The sequence below is a fragment of the Syzygium oleosum genome, unplaced genomic scaffold (genome assembly GCF_021117445.2).
Source record: "Syzygium oleosum isolate NSW1041296 unplaced genomic scaffold, Sole_v2.1 Sole_v2.19, whole genome shotgun sequence".
NCBI lineage: Eukaryota > Viridiplantae > Streptophyta > Magnoliopsida > Myrtales > Myrtaceae > Syzygium > Syzygium oleosum.
The window spans coordinates 4,692,084-4,700,462 of record NW_026607503.1 but is presented as its reverse complement, the minus strand read 5'-3'; the positions used below and the strand labels follow the sequence as shown (position 1 = coordinate 4,700,462).

At 43.3% G+C, this 8,379-nt stretch overlaps 1 pseudogene; it reads right to left on the bottom strand.

The window, feature by feature from the left end:
• Window positions 1-259: 259 nt before the first annotated feature.
• Window positions 260-4,614, bottom strand: LOC115667036 (protein DETOXIFICATION 14-like; annotated as a pseudogene).
• Window positions 4,615-8,379: the final 3,765 nt, after the last annotated feature.

Sequence of the window (8,379 nt, the reverse complement as noted above, 5' to 3'; positions counted from 1 at the left end):
ATTTTCTGATCAATTTTAATCATGTACTCATACGTATAAGGACACAATCAGAATCAAGTACATCCAGTACTCACAGCTGTACAAGTAGTGTCACATTTAATGACAACATATCTATCGTATATTGCACATATACCGGGAATCAACTCCAAGTAACACCAACTGTACGTATTCCGCTAACACTAAGCGCATCTGATTAATAATACTAACTATTTCCAGTTAACAAGTGATGTGAAAAGCAGCAAGCGAAATTCACATTTTATCATGTAGATGTACTCCTAGTCCTCTGGTCACTTTGCTCTTCGTGAGGATTTCGTGCAAATAACCTCGTCCTGGCCTCATTCGCCTGCAAGGATCAGTTCACCACATGTTAAACGAGGACATATTAAACATGTGTAGGTGTGCAATTTCTACTTCCCGATTGATCTTTAGATCGAGAGACGTTATGAGCCACAGCAGATTCAGGCAGGTATTTCCAAAAGTGGAAGTGGAAGTGGGCTTTTCGATTAAATGTCATGTTTCTGTGAAGCTCGTTTGCGGGACTTCAAAATCTAACAATTTGCATCTGATAAGGCACAAGAGCTTTTTTGAGCAACTACCTGCTTTTGCCAATTTGTGGCTCTAGTAATGACAGATAGGAGAGCCAATTGCACCGCGGTTCCAGATACGATACCGATCCAAAATCCTTTGGCTCGTAGATGCAGGACAAAACCAAGTATCAGTCCAATTGGGAGTCCTACCAAATAGAATGCCCCGATATTGATGTATGCTCCGATTCTCTGCCATCCACTTCCCCTGGCAACTCCTGATTCATCAAACATGATCACATCATTTCAACTAGTGGTCCAAAAACTGAAGTTCTTAATCTGCAGCAAGTGTCGAACCACATTCAAGGACAATAATTTTCCGAAGAATGTCCCTGAGATGTAAAAAGTATGATTTCTCAAACTTTAAGTAAAGAAAAGGAGGAAAATGGAAAGAATTAGAAGAGCTGACCTGATAGGACGGCCTGTAAACTGTCCATGAAGATGGAGAGACAAATAAGAGGAGTCATGACTCCAATGTAATGCACCACTTGCTTCTCACTGCTGTAAGCATATCCCAGGACATAACGGCAGCAGAAGAGCACTATTCCCACGATGACCGCTTCAATAATAGCGAGAGACGATATTACCAGCACTACCACCTTAGCCTGGTTAGGGTTTGTTGAGCAAAATCCCTAATGAGTTTTGAGGAATGACAAAACAATCTATTACTAAGCAGAATTACACTTAAGTTATTTGATGCAGGTAAATGCTGAGTCATAAGACTTAGTTGATGAAAGGACTTTGTCATCAGACTTAAAATTACTCGACAGATTCAATGAATGATATTTTTGGCATGTTTATACAGGATAATCAAATTGATATCAAAATTGGTAATCACAAGATCGTTCCTCAAATACGAAGAACTACACTTATGGAAACCTTGATTTGATTGTATGGGCGATCAAATCACTCGGAGATAATTGTTCTTTTTCTAACGGCTATGCATCTTATTTTGGGAAGAATCTCCAACGGGTTGATTTGGAGATCAATCCTCTAAAGACTGTCCAACGGATAGATTGGAAGTAGATGAGTATAAAATGAGTGCAAATGTCGTACAAGTAAGAAGAACCAGAATCGAGAATTCCAAAGTTTGAATAGAGCTTCGATATTACACACTTGTGATTACTGTTTTTCACGTTGTGTTTTTTAGAAAGAAAATTACTTGAGTGAAGAGTGTACGTGATAGTGTTATCTATCATCTGAGAAGCACAGTTCTTGTAATCTTCTGGTGATTCAATAGTGAAATACAGCCAACAGGCTGCCAGCGTGGAGAGTGGACGTAGGCTCAATAAAGCCGAATCACTATAAAGATCTGTATATAGTATTCTCTATCCATAAACTTTTATTTATTATTGCTGAAATTATACTATATACATATTTGTCAAACAAGTTCATCAGAACATCGTCTTAGTCATCAGACTCAATCATCTGATAACAATTTATATACGAGTTTGTTATACGAATCCATCTGATATTGATCATATGAGTTGTTGACCTAGACTATATTCATTCCGCACGTTTAAATCATACAATTTTGGTAAAATCACCTATTCACCCCCTCTAGGTGATAGCACTAGCCCTAACAGGGTTCCCTGCTCCAAGTTTGTTTGATACCCGAGTATTGCAAAAGCTCAAAAAATCATGTCCATTCAAAACTTGAAACATAGCTTGCGTTACATTCTTGTGACCGCACATTACAAGGGAACAAGGGAAACAAGAGTTTTACCTGGCAGCCGCTCCAAAACCATATGGTACAGTGAAGTGCAATGTAGAGATCGTAAGACTGAAGCATTAAGATTAGGCAAAAGTACACCACAAGTGTCATAACTTGTGTACGGCGATCACTTTGGTGCCATAATTTTTTTCGGATCACTTTGGTGCCAACTTTTTTGAAAATCAATCACTTTAGTGCCAATGCTGACGTGGCTCGACGGAAATCCGATGTGGCGCTGACACGGCTCGCCGGAGAGGTCCACGGCTCACCGGAGAGATCCAGTCAGCATTAAAAACCAAAAACGACGCCGTTTAGCCCGCTGACGTGTATTTTTTTAAAATATTATATTAATTAATTAATTAAAAAAAAAAACCCTGCAGCAGCGGCGAGGGAGCCCTTGCCACTGCTGCCGCCAAGCCACCACCGCCGGGAAGGGCCGGCGGTGGTGGGCGCAGTGGTCGGCGAGGGTCGCCGGCCCCTGGCCGGGGCCCGACAACCCTCGCCGACCCCCGGCGACCGTTGACTCGCCCGGCGAGGCGGATCCGGCGAGGCGAGACCTCGCCGTCGCCCGGGTCGCGATGGCGAGGTCTCGCCTCGCCTAGCGAAGGCGAGCCGCACCTCGCCGTCGCGACCCGGGCGACGGCGAGGTCTCGCCTCGCCCGGCGAAGCGAGGCCGACCTCGCCGTCGCCCGGGTCGCGACGGCGAGGCGCGGCCTCGCCCAGCGAAGGCGAGGCGGGGCCTCGCCGTCGCGACCCAGGCGACGGCGAGGTCTCGCCTCGCCGGATCCGGCCCTCGCCGGGCGAGGCGAGGGTCGCCGGGCCCCGGCCATGGGCCGGCGACCGTCGCCGACCACTGCGCCCACCACCGACGGTCCTTCCCAGCGGTGGTGGCTTGGCGGTAGGAGCGGCGAGGGCTCCCTCGCCGCTGCTGCAATACCTTTTTTGTTTTTTTGTTTTTTTTTTAATTATTTTAATTATTATTATTTTTCTAAAAATTAAAAAATTCGAAAAAAAGCCACGTAATTTCCGCCGTGTACAAGTCAGACCAATTTTTTTTAATATAAATGACATGTCAGCTTTTTGGCCGGAATTTTGGCCGGAGTTACTAAAGTGATCGATTTTCCTCCGACTTGGCACCAAAGTGATCCGAAAAAAGTTATGGCACCAAAGTGATCGTCGTACATAAGTTATGGCACTTGTGGTGTACTTTTGCCATTAAGATTATAACAGTCAGAAAGACTGCCGATTAACGTAAGAATGATTGTTGAACTGCTTTATATCATACCATATGGAGAGAACTGATGTCTCGAGCTTTGGATTCGGTAAACGGCCAGATAACAAAAGGAGAACCTCACATGACCACCATTTTAGGCTGCAACCACAGGCATTGAGAAACAATTGAAGATAGTACGAAACAGCAAGAAAGTCTCTCGTTGCTAAAACTAAACAGTCTGACCAGATCATCGCAGCAGAAGGAACTCCGTATCTGAAGAACTCGAGGATTCCAGGAAAGGCTTCCTTAGTGAATCGTGCGCGGGTTCCCCGACATGCTGAAGAGAACACCACGTAGAACCCGAGCAGCATCGCATTCAACCAAGTCGTGATGCCAAAGGCCACGGCCACGCCCGTGCTTCCTAGCTCCAACTGGTACACAAGAATCCAGCAAAGGGGTACGTGGAAACAGAGGACCAAGAAGGAGCTGAGGAGCATGGGTAGTATCAGGCTTTGAGTTTGGAGAAACCGAACAAGCGGCTTGAGGATGGCGCTCCCAAGCAGCGCAGGGATGAGCCACATCGAGTATTTACGGGCTTCAAGCGAGATTACAGGATCTTGGCCCATTCGTTCCAAGAACTTGTCCGTGAAAATCCAGAGGATGCAAACTGGAGGACAAACAAGAAAGAGAGATATGGTGGCGCTGAAAAAATAAACTCCGAGTTTCTCGAATTGCCCCGCGCCATAAGCTTGCCCGCATAGAGTTTCGAGTCCGCCGGCCAATCCTGACTACTAGGAATATCCAATATGACTTAGATTTCTGTTTTTTAAGAATGTGACCAAGTTACTAAGCAACGGCATTGGCTTACATGGATACTGAAGCCGGTGACATTAGCCAGAGAAGTGGCGATGGCAACGCTGGCTAGTGAGAGTTGGCCAAGGTGTCCGACTGCGACAACCGATGCGACTTGCACGAGGTACTGCGACACTGAAACTGCCACCATTGGAGCTGCTAGGCGAGTGGCCTTCTTCAGTTCTTGCGCGTATTAATTCTTCTCTTGTTAATCGCCATCTCATTTGCTCGCTCTCCGGCACCTCTTCCATGGCTCTTTGGGTCGGTTTTGGGACTGCTCCTGAATGCAACATTTTGCAATTACTAGTTATTCTAGAGTTTGTCTCCAAATTGCCTTTGAATAATCATTGTCTCCTCGAAGATTAGTTGATCAGCATGGTCAGTGCACGTATGACACGAGACTCACGAGACCGTTGGCAGCTTGTATTGGGACAAAAACAACCTTCGGAGAACTATACTAATTTTTTTTTCCAGAAGAAAAGAAAAAGATGCAAAACCGAATCTATATTATATTATGCAGTAAGATTTCATGGAATGGGTGAAGAAAAGGATTGACAGGAGACGGAGAAGAATATGAGATCGAACGAATGCCTAGATTCCTGTATTATGTTGCAGCAAAGTAACAACGGAATTGTTTAAATATATCTTGAATTTGAGCCCGTTAAATGGACATGGTCCGAATTAAAGCATGGACGTATGGCTGCATAAGTCCAAAGTTGAGATGTCCCTTCTGCATGCGCGCCGGACGCTGAAAGATCTACGAAGAAATTAAAGAGAGCAGGAGGAACATGCATGTTTTATTCAACTCTCTGAAGTTGGGCACACAATATTTGACAAAAGGATTCCTTTATTTGTTCTCTTCGAGGGAAGTCCAAGGTAATCATTTCCCTTTGTTGTGCACGTTCAGGAGAATTAACGAGGGAGGCGCCGAAGTTGCTGCTTGATTTGTCTTCGGACAAATTCCATTCGTATAAAAGCGAAGAGAGGGAACGAAGGAAAGCGCGCCAAGTTCCATTCGGTGGCCGAGAGAAGAGAGAGCTCTTCTTGTGAGAGATTTTCTCGTTGTAATTACACCAGAGTGATTTAGCCAATTAATTTTTTGTGAGTAGAATTCGTTTAATTCCTTGAGTGAGATTTCACTAGGAATTGTGAGGGGCTAAATACTGAGTGATTTATTGAATATAATTGGAGGCCGAGAAATACCAAAAGTGTGTTTGAGTACTTGAGTACTTGAGTGATTGTAATCTTCATTGTATCGTTTATTTGTATAATGGAATTCCGTGCTGTTCTTCCCGTGGGCGTATGTTTCGATATTTGGAGCGAACCATGTAAATACGGTGTCCGATTTCCTTTCCTTACTTTCGACTATTTTATCCGATTTGCTTGCCTATTATCCACAACATGAATGATAGATGATCGTCAAAACAGACCTTGTAATGAATTGCGAGAGAGGAAAAGTGAGGACGTGCATGAAAAGTGTCTTCACATTGCAAAAGCAATTAAAATGAAACTATTGTCAAATAGCGCGGAAGCTACGTACCTCAAATGTAATGCGAGAGACCGAATTTTCAGAGAAATTAAGAAGAAATGGCAGAACCCAAAGAATTTACGTGATTCGATCTGAGCATCAATAGCTACTCTACACGAAGAGCAGGCCGCAAAAAATCCACTAATCAATCGAATAATTACGGTGAAGTTGACTTTTTACTTTTGGTAAGGACAACGTAAATGTTCGACGGCGGAAACGGGGTTTCCAGAAAGCAAGAAGTGGATAAGTACTTCAGTTGGAGCATTCTTAGTGTCGCGACCTCCCAAACGGGCGTGTCAAGTCCTTAATCGGCACGGGTTCTTCCAAACCCTTACCTTGTGCCACATTAGGATATTACAATTAAAATTGATCTATCTTTGAAGTACAACCTAAATTTGGAGTCGCCACTAGCCTATTGAGCATTAGGAGCTAGATGAGGCACGAGGGGATACATCACTTTTTACACAACCAGAGATGTGTGGAGACTTAATTACATTAATTGTCTAATTAGTTTCCTTTCGGTATCCTAACTCGATTGATTTGTTACCTAAATAATTCAGGCAATCTTTTACCATTTTGTTATCCTATTCCACAAAATAGAGTCCATGCATGAGTGCGCAATCAGAAGAAAGTTGACAATCACAATCAGTACAATAAAGATAAAGCATAAGGAAGTAAATTCACTGAAGTGTCGAATAAAGAATGTACACAACACGACCTTATTATTAAGCCCCATGATAGCAACCCCATGAGCTAAGTTCAAATTGAATCTAACTTCTTATCTAAAGATCAGTACACTCAAACTAAACTAATGTCAAAGGTGCTCAATAAAATCCCTAAGGGCATGCTAACTAAATATAACTTACCCACATCTAGTGCTAAAATGAAACAACCTAATCAAAACTTACTTCTAAACTATTTTTCGATTTCGCACATTTTTTGAATTTTTTAAATAAATTTTTAATTTCTTTTAATTCCGAAATTGGGGACCCGGCTGGACCTTTGGGCCCAGTCCGAATACGAGCTGTTGACATGGTCTCACGAGTTTGGGCCGCGTACACGATTGGCTTGATGTAAACAAGCCCACCTCAAATAGAAAACTCATCAAGCCCATTTTGTTGAAACTAAATTAAACCCAAGCCCCTCTAAGCTAAGGCCTCGTTTGGTTCGACTTTGCAAATAGGCTTTGGAAAAATGCAAATGCCTTTAACTCAAAGCCCCATTGGGGAAATGCAAATTGCGTTTGGTAAAAAATTCTTTGTAAAGCTGTTTTGGCCCAAATAATGTTTGGCAAATTTTTTTGAAAAATGCTTTTGGGATTTTTTTTATTAAAAAAAAGCAAACCCTTTACCGAAGCCGATGAAGGGCTAGGGCCACCGGCGAGCCAAATCTGGCGCCAGCGGCCGAGGCCTGGGGTCGCATGACCCAATGCTGGCTTTCACTTGAAAGCCCATTGGGAAGGCTTGCCAAACACCCCCAGCATTTCCCCAAGGGGCTTTGGAGGCCGAAAGCCACTTGAGAACGCTAAACCAAACGGGGCCTAAGCCAAGGTTAGACTTCTTAAAAAACAAAAGAGATTTCAACTCACTCAACAAGGCATTTATTTGATTTTTTCGATGCATCATACAACTTTCGTCATATTTAACAGAATACAATAGAGATTTTTCTTTCTATAGTTAGGCGCGTGGGCATGTATGCTTGAGTGTGTGTTTGCGGATCGTTGAATTCGTGGTTGTCTATCGCTTGCTACACTGCGATATATTTGTAAGGATTATAACTTCTGTTTATTTCCTTATCTTACTTTGTTGACGTTGTGAGTTTTATCAAACAATGGAGATTCTTGTTGCTAAATCTCTTACTCGATGATTTTGATGTTATCAAAGCTACATAATTAATTCCTAACGCGTTTGCCTAATTGGATGCATGGAAATATAATATATAAGTGCTGTAAACGTTGGTAATAGCACCGGGTGATATTTACTTCACCGCCAACAGTATCGCCGGAGAACTGTATGAACTACCGACGACCGCCGTCAAAATGACATTCCCATTCATCGACTTTCCGACGAAGGAGCCTCAACATTGTAGAACATGCACAGAGCGCAAATAATCACCGAGGCAAGTTCGGGCGCCGAATTAAGTACATTACCGGAGACTCAATAATATGCATATCGGGGACTCTTGCTCATTTTCCTCGCCGATGATCACCACAAGCGGGACATCATCGAAGGTACCACACATAAAAACATAAAGAACACAATGGTCACACGAACATCAGCATGACACTAGCTACTATTTTTAATCATAGACAACTGAGACAGAAATTTTTGAATCCTACCTTACCAGAGGAGGAATCCCGATCGCGATTCCTGGTCGAGAGGAAGTCTTGGTTACCGAATGGAAATGAAGGTGCTGATTATGGTAATGGTGCGAGACGAAGCTGCGATTCCCAGTTCTCTTTCTTGAATCCGGGGATAACAGAACAGGA